This window comes from Salmo trutta, unplaced genomic scaffold (genome assembly GCF_901001165.1).
Source record: "Salmo trutta unplaced genomic scaffold, fSalTru1.1, whole genome shotgun sequence".
NCBI lineage: Eukaryota > Metazoa > Chordata > Actinopteri > Salmoniformes > Salmonidae > Salmo > Salmo trutta.
The window spans coordinates 7,556,251-7,569,372 of record NW_021822911.1 but is presented as its reverse complement, the minus strand read 5'-3'; positions in this window follow the sequence as shown (position 1 = coordinate 7,569,372).

The following is a 13,122-nucleotide window of genomic DNA, read 5'->3' as shown; positions in this document are numbered from 1 at the left end:
CATAGACAGCAGCTCTACACTTTGACTGACTGATCCATTCATCCTTCCATCCCTCCTCAGCCTTCCTCTCCTCTGAAGACCCAGTGAGGGTGGAGCTCAGTCAGAGAGCTGTTGAGGGACTGGTTAGGAAGAACACTTCTACAGCCAGAGAGGTGAGAGGTCACACATGGTTTAGAAGGTAAATATTTATGTCCCCTTAGTGGTTCATCACGTCAGCAAAAGGGAATATGTTCCATCATCTATGTTTATTTACATTAGTGCAAATTGTCCACTGATATTGGTGTAATTTCTCACCCCTTTTGGCTGTATGAAAGTTAATTTCCCCTCAGACAAACACATTTGTTCTTTGATATTATGAAGGTAATTTGTGTATAATGTACTTTTCCCTACTTATTTACCCCATCTCTTTACATTGCTTATACATATTCGGTAGCCTGACTCAAATTCCGAACACATTTTTTTTATATTTCAGTCATTTAGCAGACGCTCTTATCCAGAGCGACTTACAGTAGTGAACGCATACATTTCATACATTATTTTTTTCTTCCCCGTACTTGTCCCCCGTGGGAATCGAACCTACAACCCTGGCGTTGCAAACACCATGCTCTACCAACTGAGCCACACGGGACTGAACACAATGCCCATCCTGGCAGATCTAAACCTAATGCAGCACATTGTGACTTTTGTTCATCCAGACCTAATGCAGCTTGGAGTGATCAGATGACAGAAGTCACATTTAGGTGCCAGTTGTAACTGAGGCCATAGATGCTCCATATTCATTACTTTGAATGTTTTATATAATTTGACTAAATGTGTTTCTTTCTGTGTTGCAGGGACAGTCAAGAAATGGAACGGCAAGGCCACAGAACATGACATAACCAGAGCTGTGGGAGACCACCTCAAGCCCCTGGTAGAGCCGGGGGTGGTGTTTACCACTCCACCACGCCTTCAGCAGGCTGGAAAAGTGATCGTTTTTCAGACTAAGATGGACCAAGAAATGTGTTGCTTTTACACATATTGGTTTAGCAAGAGTCTGTTGATTGGTCAGTCATTGGGTTCATTTGTTTGCAATATGTTCAAATCAAATTAAGCTTTATTTATCCAGCACATTTCAGACATGATGCAATGCTTCACAGGAAAATCAATTAAAATAAACAATACTTAGTACACAAACATAAAAGGATAAAAAAACTAATTAGCATTCTAAGGAAATGCCATTGATTAAAAGATTAATTGGATGCGATATCCAACCCAAAATATCAGCTTGTTTTATCACATTGTTGTTACGTTCCCCAGCAGGGAAAAATCTAAAATGCCACTTAAAAAGAAATGGGAACTAACAAAAAGTCACTGACAACAACCACAACTAAACAGGTGGGGTTTTAGGAGGGTCTCTGAAAGACACTATGGGGGTGTCCACTGGAAGTTGACTAGTAACAACAACTGGGACCTAAAAGACACCCACCATGAGACCCACTAAATCTGCCCAAGAAGAGGAAAACAAAAGAAAAACCCACACCAAACTTAAAGACAGGAAGCAAACCAAAAAGGTGGAGCAACTAAAGGTGTTGACTCTCCACATGTATCAAGACAACTGGAGCACTGGGCCAGACACTCTTAAATAGAACCTGGACCAGCTCAGGTGAAACACCTTCCCACTAACGAGATGGACAAGCCAGCACAGGTGTAACACATACAGACTAACGAGGTGACACCAATCAGTGCGAGCTATACCTGCTAACGAGCTATACCTGCTAACGAGCTAGACGTGCTAACGAGCTAGACGTGCTAAGGAGCTAGACGAGCCTAGACGTGCTAACGAGCTAGACGTGCTAAAGTCCAACCTCAAAACATAAATGGAAAAACCAAAGCCTGTAACACCTTAAGACAACAAATATATCCTATATTTTTGTTGGAAAAGTTTGCTCACCACCAACAGAAAACAACTTCCATTTCACATTATAATCAACTACAATGATTCACCTTCACCAATATAAACATGGTGTCTACTGGCTGTCAACAATTAAAAACAAGAAAAAAACACGTATTTCTAAATAATAATATACAATAGGATTATTTGTTTCTCCTTTTTCTTTCTATAGAATCCTAAAATCCACTAGCTTCTAGAACACTCGTCTTCCTAAATCTCACTAGCTTCTAGAACACTCGTCTTCCTAAAACTCACTAGCTTCTAGAACACTCGTCTTCCTAAAACTCACTAGATTCTAGAACACTCGTCTTCCTAAAACTCACTAGATTCTAGAACTCTCCTCTTTCTAAATCCCACCAGCTTCCAGAACTCTCGTCTCCTTGGAACGAGCCCAAACAAAACTCATCTCCGATACGGAAAAACATGCAGTCAAAATAAATAAAGATCCATGGCAACGCACTAGCTAAACGCAAAACACAAATCTTATATCCATTTGGGGGGAAATCAGGTTGAATCTGCTCTACAAACTAACACAACAAAACAAAAAACACTTGGAAATGGAGATATATTTTACCTCACTGGTTGGAGGACAACCTGCAGAAGACAGTCAGCTACATTTTGGAGTGATGCATTTAAATTTAGGGGTCACTAAACAAAGGAACACAACACTTATTTGTCATAACTCATCGATATCATGTTGTAATCAATTGTACCGAGAGGAGGGAGATGAGGTTGCACGTCCTGTTAAAACTAACAGCTCAAAAACCACATGGAATCTGGGAATAATGTGTACATCCCTGGTTAGAGGACAATTTGTAGAAAACAGCCAGATACATTTTGATTCAAGTGCGTCACCAACGTGGTAAGTGTAACACAACTCTTTTTTGTTAAATATCATAAATAGTACTCTTTCAATTCAGAGCTTGTATTTTTCTATGAGGCTGATATGCATATCATGCTGAAATCAATAGAACAGGGGGCAAATATTATATTAAATATTTAGGGTTCTACATTGTGACACTATTAAAATATTCCTACTACAATGTTAAAACATTCTACATTGTGACATTAATTCATTGATATCATGAAACAACCCCTTCATGTATTTTCTGATGTTTGATCAGATGTCTTATCGGAGAATGTTCACAGCTATAAGGCTATAAGATTTCTCTCCTGTGTGTGTTCTCTGGTGTGATACCAGATGGTCATATCGACCAAAACTCTTCCCACATTGACCACAGCTATAAGGTTTCTCTCCTGTGTGTATTCTCTGGTGTAGTCAGAGAGCTAGATGCAGCAAAACTCTTCCCACATTGACCACAGCTATAAGGTTTCTCACCTGTGTGTGTTCTCTGGTGTGATATCAGGCTGCCTGACTGAGTAAAACACCTCCCACATTGACCACAGCTATAAGATTTCTCTCCTGTGTGTGTTCTCTGGTGTAGAGTCAGAGAGACAGATGTAGTAAAACTCTTCCCACATTGAACACAGCTATAAGATTTCTCTCCTGTGTGTGTTCTCTGGTGTAGAGTCAGATTGCTAGATGAAACATGACTCTTCCCACATTGACCACAGCTATAAGGTTTCTCTCCTGTGTGTGTTCTCTGGTGTAGAGTCAGATGGGCAGATCGAACAAAACTCTTCCCACAAAGATCACAGCTATAAGGTTTCTCTCCCGTGTGTGTTCTCTGGTGCACTGTCAGATCTCCAGATTGACCAAAACTCTTCCCACATTGATCACAGCTAAAAGATTTCTCTCCTGTGTGTATTCTCTGGTGTTGAGTCAGATGGCCAGATGTGGTAAAACTCTTCCCACATTGATGACAGCTATAAGGTTTCTCTCCTGTATGGATTCTCTGATGTCTTTTGAGGTCTGCTGGGGAGGTGAATCTCTTCCCACAGTCAGAGCAGCAGTGAGTTCTCTTCCCTGTGGATGTCTGCAGGTGTTTATTGAGGTGTTCTAATGTGGAGAGACTCTTCTCTGCCTCTTCAGCATCAAGAGGTTGTTGAGGCGCCCCAGAGGATCCACGATAGTCCCGTATCTCTCCTGTGTGAACAACAAAGTCAGACAGATGGTTAAAGGCCCACAACAGCGGTAATCCACTGTAAAAGGTGATGCCATCAGCGGAGACATGATGTTGGACAACAATTGACTTCTGTCATGAATATTACAATTATTTGATATTTGCCTTAAAATGAGCAAGAATAGTCATATTTTGTCTTCTTTTCACATTAGCAGTAACATAGATGATTGTAGGCTAGAAATAAATTATTACAGTTGTTGAAACTCTAAGCAGTGTGCCAGACTACTTTTGGTCTCCAATATAGGCCCCTTTCTGTGTTTGCTAAAATTGCGGGACGAGGGCAATTTGATTGCAGAAACTCCTCCCTGCTAATGAGGAAACCGATAGTTATGGATGTACTATATCTGCCTGGAGCAAAAATGGTGAGAAAAGATTTTAGTTTATCACAATGTATTCTGAATGTGAACGGGGGAAAACTCAGGGGAGTAACCTCCATTTCCAGGTTGCTTATGAGTGCATTTCACACTACTTTGGATTATAATTGTAAGGCTTGTTTGAATGTCCTGTTTAATATAATGTTTGCGACAGTATTATGAATTATGTGAACAGCTACAGTATTAAATATTATGTGTAATTATTGAAGAACCGCGTTAATGACAGTATCCATTTGGGTGTTGTCAATAAAGTTAAGATTTTATTTATTTATTTAACCAGGTGGCCAGTTGAGAACAAGTTCTCATTTACAACAGCGACCTGGCCAAGATAAAGCAAAGCAGTGCGACACAAACAACACAGAGTTACACATGGGATAAACAAACGTACAGTCAATAACACAATAGAAATATCTATATACAGTGTGTGCAAATGGAGTAAGGAGGTAAGGCAATAGAAGCAGAGTAATTACAATTTAACAGATTAACACTGGAGGGATAGATGTGCAGATGATGATGTGCAATGGGGATGAGGTAGGCAGTTGGATGGGCTATTTACAGATGGGCTGTGTACAGCTGCAGCGATCGGTAAGCTGCTCAGATAGCTGATGCTTGAAGTTAGTGAGGGAGATATAAGTCTCCAAAGTCAGCGATTGTTGCAATTCCTTCCATTTTTTTTACATTTTAGTCATTTAGAAGACGCTCTTATCCAGAGCGACTTACAGTAGTGAATGCATACATTTCATAAATTTTTTTCCTGTTCCAGTGATTGGCAGCAGAGAACTGGAAGGAAAGTCGGCCAAAGTAGGTGTTGGCTTTGGGGATGACCAGTGAGATATACCTGCTGGAGTGCGTGCTATGGATGGGTGCTGCTATGGTGACCAGTGAGCTGAGTTAAGGCGGCCTAGCAAAGACTTGTAGATGACCTGGAGCCAGTAGGTTTGGCGACGAATATGTAGCGAGGGTCAGCCGACGAGAGCATACAGTTTGCAGTGGTGGGTGCTACATGGGGATTGGTGAAAAAAAAATGGATGGCACTGTGATAGACTGCATCCAGTTTGCTGAGTAGAGTGTTGGAGGCTATTTTGAAAATGACATCGCCGAAGTCAAGGATTTATAAGATAGTCAGTTTTACTAGGGTATGTTTGGCAGTGTGAGTGAAGGAGGCTTTGTTTGCGAAATAGGAAGCCGATTCTAGATTTAATTTTGGATTGGAGATGCTTAATATGAGTCTGGAAGGAGAGTTTACCAGACACTTAGGTATTTGTTGTTGTCCACATATTCTAAGTCAGAATCGTCCAGAGTAGTGATGCTAGTCAGGCGGCGGGTGCAGAGAAGATTGGTTGAAGAGCATGCATTTAATTTTACTAGCAATTAAGAGCAGTTGGTGGCCACAGAAGGAGTTTGGTATTGCATTGAATGGCATTGAAGCTCATTTGGAGGTTTGTTAACCTGTTATGGATAGGGGGCCGTATTTTCACAGCCGGATAAAAAAAATTCCCCGATTTAATCTGGTTATTACTCCTGCCCAGAAACTAGAATATGCATATAATTGTTTGATTTGGATAGAAAACACCCTAAAGTTTCTAAAACTGTTTGAATGGTGTCTGTGAGTATAACAGAACTCATATGGCAGGCTAAAACCTGAGAAGATTCTATACAGGAAGTGCCCTCTGACCATTTCTTGGCCTTCTATAGCCTCTTTATCGAAAACAGAGGATCTCTGCTGTAACGTGACATTTTCTAAGGCTCCCATAGGCTCTCAGAAGGCGCCAGAATGTTGAATGATGACTCTGCAGTCCCTGGGCTAAAAACAGTAGCGCATTTGGATAGTGGTCGATCTGAGAACAATGACACGGGTGCGCGCGTGCACGTGAAGACACCATTTCTTCTGTCAGTCTTTGAACGAAAACAATGTCTCCCGGTCGGAATATTATCGCTATTTTACGAGAAAAATTGCATAAAAATTGATTTTAAACAGTGTCTGACATGCTTCGAAGTGCGGTAATGGAATATTTTGAAATCTTTTGTCACGATACGCGCCAGCGCATCACCCTTCGGATAGTGTCTTGAACTCAAGAACAAAACGCCGCTATTTGGATATAACTATGGATTATTTGGAACCAAAACAACATTGGGTGTAAAGTACAAGTCCTGGGAGTGCATTCTGACGAAGAACAGCAAAGGTAATCCAATTTTTCTTATAGTAAATCTCAGTTTGGTGAGTGCCAAAATTGGTAGGTGTCAAAATAGCTAGCCTGTGATGGCCGGGCTATCTACTCAGAATATTGCAAAATGTGCTTTCACCGAAAAGCGGACACCGCGATTGCATAAAGGAGTTCTGTATCTATAATTCTTAAAATAATTGTTATGTTTTTTGTGAACGTTTGTCGTGAGTAATTTAGTAAATTCACCGGTAGTTTTCGGTGGGTATGCTAGTTCTGAAAGTCACATGTTAATGTAAAAAGCTGGTTTTTGATATAAATATGAACTTGATTGAACAAAACATGCATGTATTGTATAACATTGTATAACATAATGTCCTAGGAGTGTCATCTGATGAAGATCATCAAAGGTTAGTGCTGCATTTAGCTGTGGTTTTGGTTTTTGTGACATTATATGCTAGCTTGAAAAATGGGTGTCTGATTATTTCTGGCTGGGTACTCTCCTGACAATCTAATGTTTTGCTTTCGCTGTAAAGCCTTTTTGAAATCGGACAATGTGGTTAGATTAACGAGTCTTGTCTTTAAAATGGTGTAAAATAGTCCTATGTTTGAGAAATTTAAGTTATAGCATTTTTGAGGTATTTGTATTTCGCGTCACGCGATTCCACTGGCTATACAGAATAGCTAGCTAACTAACATCCCCGACCATGCGGTCACGAAGCTACTCTCATCCTGCTAAAGAAGAGAACATCACAGTAAAACAAGAAGTAAAACAAGAAGTAGAGGGTGAGGCCGTTACTGTGAAAGAAGAAAAAGACGCGTTCAGAGTGAAAGAGGAGGAGGATGTTACAGTAAAAGGAGAGGAGGATGCAGTTTATGGAGTGAAAGATGAGGAGGAGATGACTGTTACATCGATAAAGGAGGAAACTGGATATCTGGGCCCGGTTTCCCAAACGTATCTTAAGGCGTCCAATGGTTCTAACGGTGAACTTAGCCATAAGATGGTTTTGAGAAACCGTTCCCTGATTAACACTAGTAAGTACTGTCTTAAATACAGAGGCACAAACTCTGCAGTTGTTGAACTGATGTTTGGTGTTAAAGGGGAAATCTGCAATAGCTACATCCATATTGTGACTTTTATATTAGTTATTTATAGCCATTGATTCTTGAAGAATATAACACATGTCTCATGAGCTTAGTTCAACTGTTGTACCCCATCAGAACCCCAAATAAGCTTTTTTTACTCCAACGTCTAGAAACAATGTAAATCAACACTGTACAGCCTCAACATGGTTAAAACTGTAATGTTGATATCATGGATGGTCAGTCATTGCATCCATAGGTCTGTCTATGAGTTTGAAAGTAGTTACATTTCTCCAACCCCATCATCTTATTACCAAAACAGTGTTTGAACTGCAGATTTGGTTGATTGATTGCTGTGTGGGTTTTTTTAAACAGCAACAAAATGGCTGCTCAGAGACTTGGTTTGGTAAACAGCTGAGGGATGGGGGATGGAGAAATGTAATCACTCTCAAATTCATAGAGAAAGCTATTGTAGCAACCTTCAGGCTATCCCCTGAATTCACTACACTATGAATACAAAGACTGGCCATCCATTATGTCATAATGATAGTTTAACCAGGTTTCTAGGCTATATAGTATTGTAATGAACAGGCAGGGAGCAGGTCTCGAACCCTCGACCTTCAAACCCGAAGTCCGGCGCGCTATCGACTGTGCCGCAAAAGCATGCTCGTCCGGCAGAGTCGATTTCCGCGCTTATAAACCCAGGGTCGTTACACTACTCCCTCCTTTCAAAGAGCGCGTCCTCGCGCTAGCTTGCGACTCAACGCCTTACAGGAACGCGCTCACCGGCCAAGCACACGCACTGTCGTGGATGCAAGGTCCGATCCCACTTCTGACACCAATGTAATGAACAGGCAGGGAGCAGGTCTCGAACCCTCGACCTTCAAACCCGAAGTCCGGCGCGCTATCGACTGTGCCGCAAAAGCATGCTTGTCCGGCAGAGTCGATTTCCGCGCTTATAAACCCAGGGTCGTTACAGTATATTCTAGAATTCATCCATGATGTCATAATGATAGTTTAACCAGGTTTCTAGGCTATATAGTATATTCTAGAATTCATCCATGATGTCATAATGATGGTTTAACCAGGTTTCTAGGCTATATAGTATATTCTAGAATTCATCCATGATGTCATAATGATAGTTTAACCAGGTTTCTAGGATATATAGTATATTCTAGAATTCATCCATGATGTCATAATGATAGTTTAACCAGGTTTCTAGCATATATAGTATATTCTAGAATTCATCCATGATGTCATAATGATAGTTTAACCAGGTTTCTAGGATATATAGTATATTCTAGAATTGCCAGTGAAGATTTCCTGTTGGAGCAAATTATTAGAGCTGTTGATAAGTCATTGTATAATATTCAGCCAATTTTTTTTTTCATGCCATTACATTAAAGGCAAGACATACCTAGATTCAATTACATTAATGAATTGGTTTGAAACCTTTGTTTTAAAACCTTCTCAAAGTTGGTTCCTTGATAGATTTGTAAAAAACGGTTTGTCATGAAACACTATTTTTTAAATGTATTTAAATGTAACCTTTATTTAATTCATATTAAAATCGAATAATAATATATATAATATTAATATTTAACTAGGGAAGTCAGTTAAGAACAAATTCTTATTTACAATGATTGCCTACCCTGGATGACGCTGGGCCAATTGTGCGCCGCCCTATGGGACTCCCAATCACGGCCGGTTGTGATACAGCCTGGATTTGAACCCACGGGAGCCGTAGGAAGTGTCACGTTATGCCAGAGATCCCCTGTATTTGTTAGAGAGGATCAAGGAGGGCAAGAAATGGTCAGAGAGGGCACTTCCTGTATGCAATCTTCTCAGGTTTTGGCCTGCCATATGAGTTCTGTTATACTCACAGACACCATTCAAACAGTTTTAGAAACTTTAGGGGGTTTTCTATCCAAATCAAACAATTATATGCATATTCTAGTTTCTGGGCAGGAGTAATAACCAGATTAAATCAGGTACGTTTTTTTTATCCGGCCGTGAAAATACTGCCCCCTATCCTAAACAGGTTACGGGATAAATCCGAGCCTCACGGTCATCACCTGTAGAAGGCGGGGCTTCTAGCATGGCGTGGATTTAATAGTATGTTGTACCTAGTTTTCCTCCTTCAGGGAACAGTAGTTATTGTCATAACGTTACGCTTGTCATATGATGAACTTCAACTTAAATACGGGATCTTGCTGTCTGACAGTTTTTTTGTATTCTGAAATGCACTCGAACTATGTATCATTTAGTGGCTCCTTATGTTACGCTGGGAAAACAGTTTTCGTGGGCACAGAAATACAAAATAATTTCAGAGTTTGCTAAATCCAATGGTTTTTAACTGAGAGTCATCTTGTAATCCAAGATGGCGTAGCAGTAAGATGTTTGTTGTAAATGTTATGATTTTTTCATCTTTTTGTATATATTGCAATATATTTCACTCTTTTTCCATGTTTAAATTAAATATACCTTCCGGCAACACGCCTCACCCAATGTGATACGGATCTGCTATTTTTTAGACCTTATAGCTAGAACCTCCATCAGCAGCTAGCCATCAGCAGTTAACCAGCTAATTAGCTACTAGCTATTTAGTCATTGTTAGCCACTGCGAGCGGCCTTTACCTTTTTAGCTCAGACACCAGCCGCTTTTAACCTGGATAATACCTGCCAGTCTGCACAGCGCGATATCAATCCTGAGCATATCGGACTGTTTTTCTCCATTACATCACCGTATTCCTGCTGTAAGCTCTGGACCATTACACTGGATAATCGCAGCTAGCTAGCTGCTACCGAGTGGCCCAGCCTCGAAGCAAGCCTTGAGCCAGGCCCATCTCCCGGCCTGCTCAGTAGACCCTATGATCACTCAGCTACACAGCTGATGCCTCCCGGACTCTTCACTAAGACGACTAGAAGCCACTACATCACCGGATTCCTGCCGGAAATTCTGGACCTTTGCACTGGATTGGCTTTAGTGGCTAATTCCCTTGTCCCGAAGCTAGCACCAGTTATCTTCGAGCCAGGTGCATCTCCCGGCTAGCAAACAAAATTATTCCAGCTACAATACCTCTTGCCAATTGGCCTTGACCCTTTGACGACACGGAGCACCGCCGATCCATCACGACTGGTCTGCCGATGCAATTCCGTTCGATGTGCCCTCAACCGGCCTTTGCCAGACGTCGGTGATGCCCTTGTCCCGAAGCTAGCACCAGTTAGCCTTGAGCCAGGCGCATCTCCCGGCTAGCGTAGTAACGACTACCTAACGGCTTCACTGTTTCATATATTGCTGTTTGCTGGACCCTATGATCACTTGGCTACATAGCTGATGCCTGCTGGACTGTTAATTAATCACGGTACTCCATTTTGTTCATTTTGTTTCTGTCGGCCCCAGCCACGAACTCAGGCCCGGTGTGTAGTTAACCGACCCTCTCTGCCCATTCATCGCCATTTTACCTGTTGTTGTTGTCTTAGCTGATTAACCGTTGTCTTACCCGTTGTCTTAGCTAGCTCTCCCAATCAACACCTGTGATTGCTTTATGCCTCGCTTTATGTCTCTCTAATGTCAATATGCCTTGTATACTGTTGTTTAGGGTAGTTATCATTGTTTTATTTTACTGCGGAGCCTCCAGTCCCACTCAACATGCCTCAGATAACTATTTTGTCCCACCTCCCACACATGCGGTGACCTCACCTGGCATAACTGGTGCCTCCAGAGATGCAACCTCTCTTATCGTCACTCAACACCTAGGTTTACCTCCACTGTACCCGCACCCTACCATACCCCTGTCTGTACATTATGCCTTGAATCTTTCCTACCACGCCCAGAAATCTGCTCCCTTTGTTCTCTGTTCCCAACGCACTAGACGACCAGTTCTGATAGCCTTTAGCCGTACCGTCATCCTACTCCTATGTTCCTTGGGTGATGTAGAGGTCAACCCAGGCCATGTGTGTCCCCAGGCACTCTCATTTGTTGACTTCTGTAACCGTAAAAGCCTTGGTTTCATGCATGTTAACATCAGAAGTCTCCTCCCTAAGTTTGTTTTACTCACTGCTTTAGCAACCTTGATGTCCTTGCCGTGTCTAAATCCTGGATTTTGGAAGGCCACCAAAAATTCTGAAATATCCATCCCGAACGACAACATTTTCCGTCAAGATAGAACTGCCAAAGGGGGAGGAGTTGCAATCTACTGCAGAGTTGGCCCGCATAGTTCTGTCATACTTTCCAGGTCTATGCCCAAACAGTTCGAGCTTCTAATTTAAAAAAATGAATCTCTCCAGAAATGTCTCTCACTGTTGCCGCCTGTTACAGACCCCCCTCAGTGCCCAGCTGTGCCCATGACACCATATGTGAATCGATTGCCCCCCCATCTATCTTCAGAGTTCGTTCTGTTAGGTGACCTAAACTGGGATATGCTTAACACCCCGGCCATCCTACAATCCAAGCTAGATGCCCTCAATCTCACACAAATTATCAAGGAACCCACCAGGTACAACCCTAAATCTGTAAACATGGGCACCCTCATAGATATTATCCTGACCAACTTGCCCTCCAAATACACCTCTGCTGTTTTCAATCAGGATCTCAGCGATCACTGCCTCATTGTCTGCATCCATTATGGGTCCGCGGTCAAACGACCACCCCTCATCACTGTCAAACGCTCCCTAAAACACTTCTGCGAGCAGGCCTTTTTAATCGACCTGGCCCGGGTATCCTGGAAGGATATTGACTTCATCCCGTCAGTAGAGGATGCCTGGTTGTTCTTTAAAAGTGATTTCCTCACCACCTTAAATAAGCATGTCCCTTTCAAAAAATGTAGAACTAAGAACAGATATAGCCCTTGGTATACTCCAGACCTGACTGCCCTCGACCAGCACAAAAACATCAAGTGCGTACTGCACTAGCATCGAATAGTCCCCGCGATATGCAACTTTTCAGAGAAGTCAGGAACCAATACACACAGTCAGTTAGGAAAGCAAAGGCTAGCCTTTTCAAACAGAAATTTGCATCCTGTAGCTCTAACTCGAAAAGGTTTTGGGACACTGTAAAGTCCATGGAGAATAAGAGCACCTCCTCCCAGCTGCCCACTGCACTGAGGCTAGGAAACACTGTCACCACCGATAAATCCACGATAATCGAGATTTTCAATAAGCATTTCTCTACGGCTGGCCATGCTTTCCTCCTGGCTACCTCAACCCCGGCCAACAGCTCCGCACCCCCTGCCGCTACTTGCCCAAGCCTCCCCCGCTTCTCCTTCACCCAAGTCCAGATAGCTGATGTTCTGAAAGAGCTGCAAAACCTGGACCTGTACAAATCAGTTGGGCTAGACAATCTGGACCCTCTTTCTAAAATTATCATCCGCCATTGTTGCAACCCCTATTACTAGTCTGTTCAACCTCTTTCATATCGTCTGAGATTCCTAAAAATTGGAACGCTTCCGTGGTCATCCCCCTCTTCAAAGGAGGTGACACTCTAGACC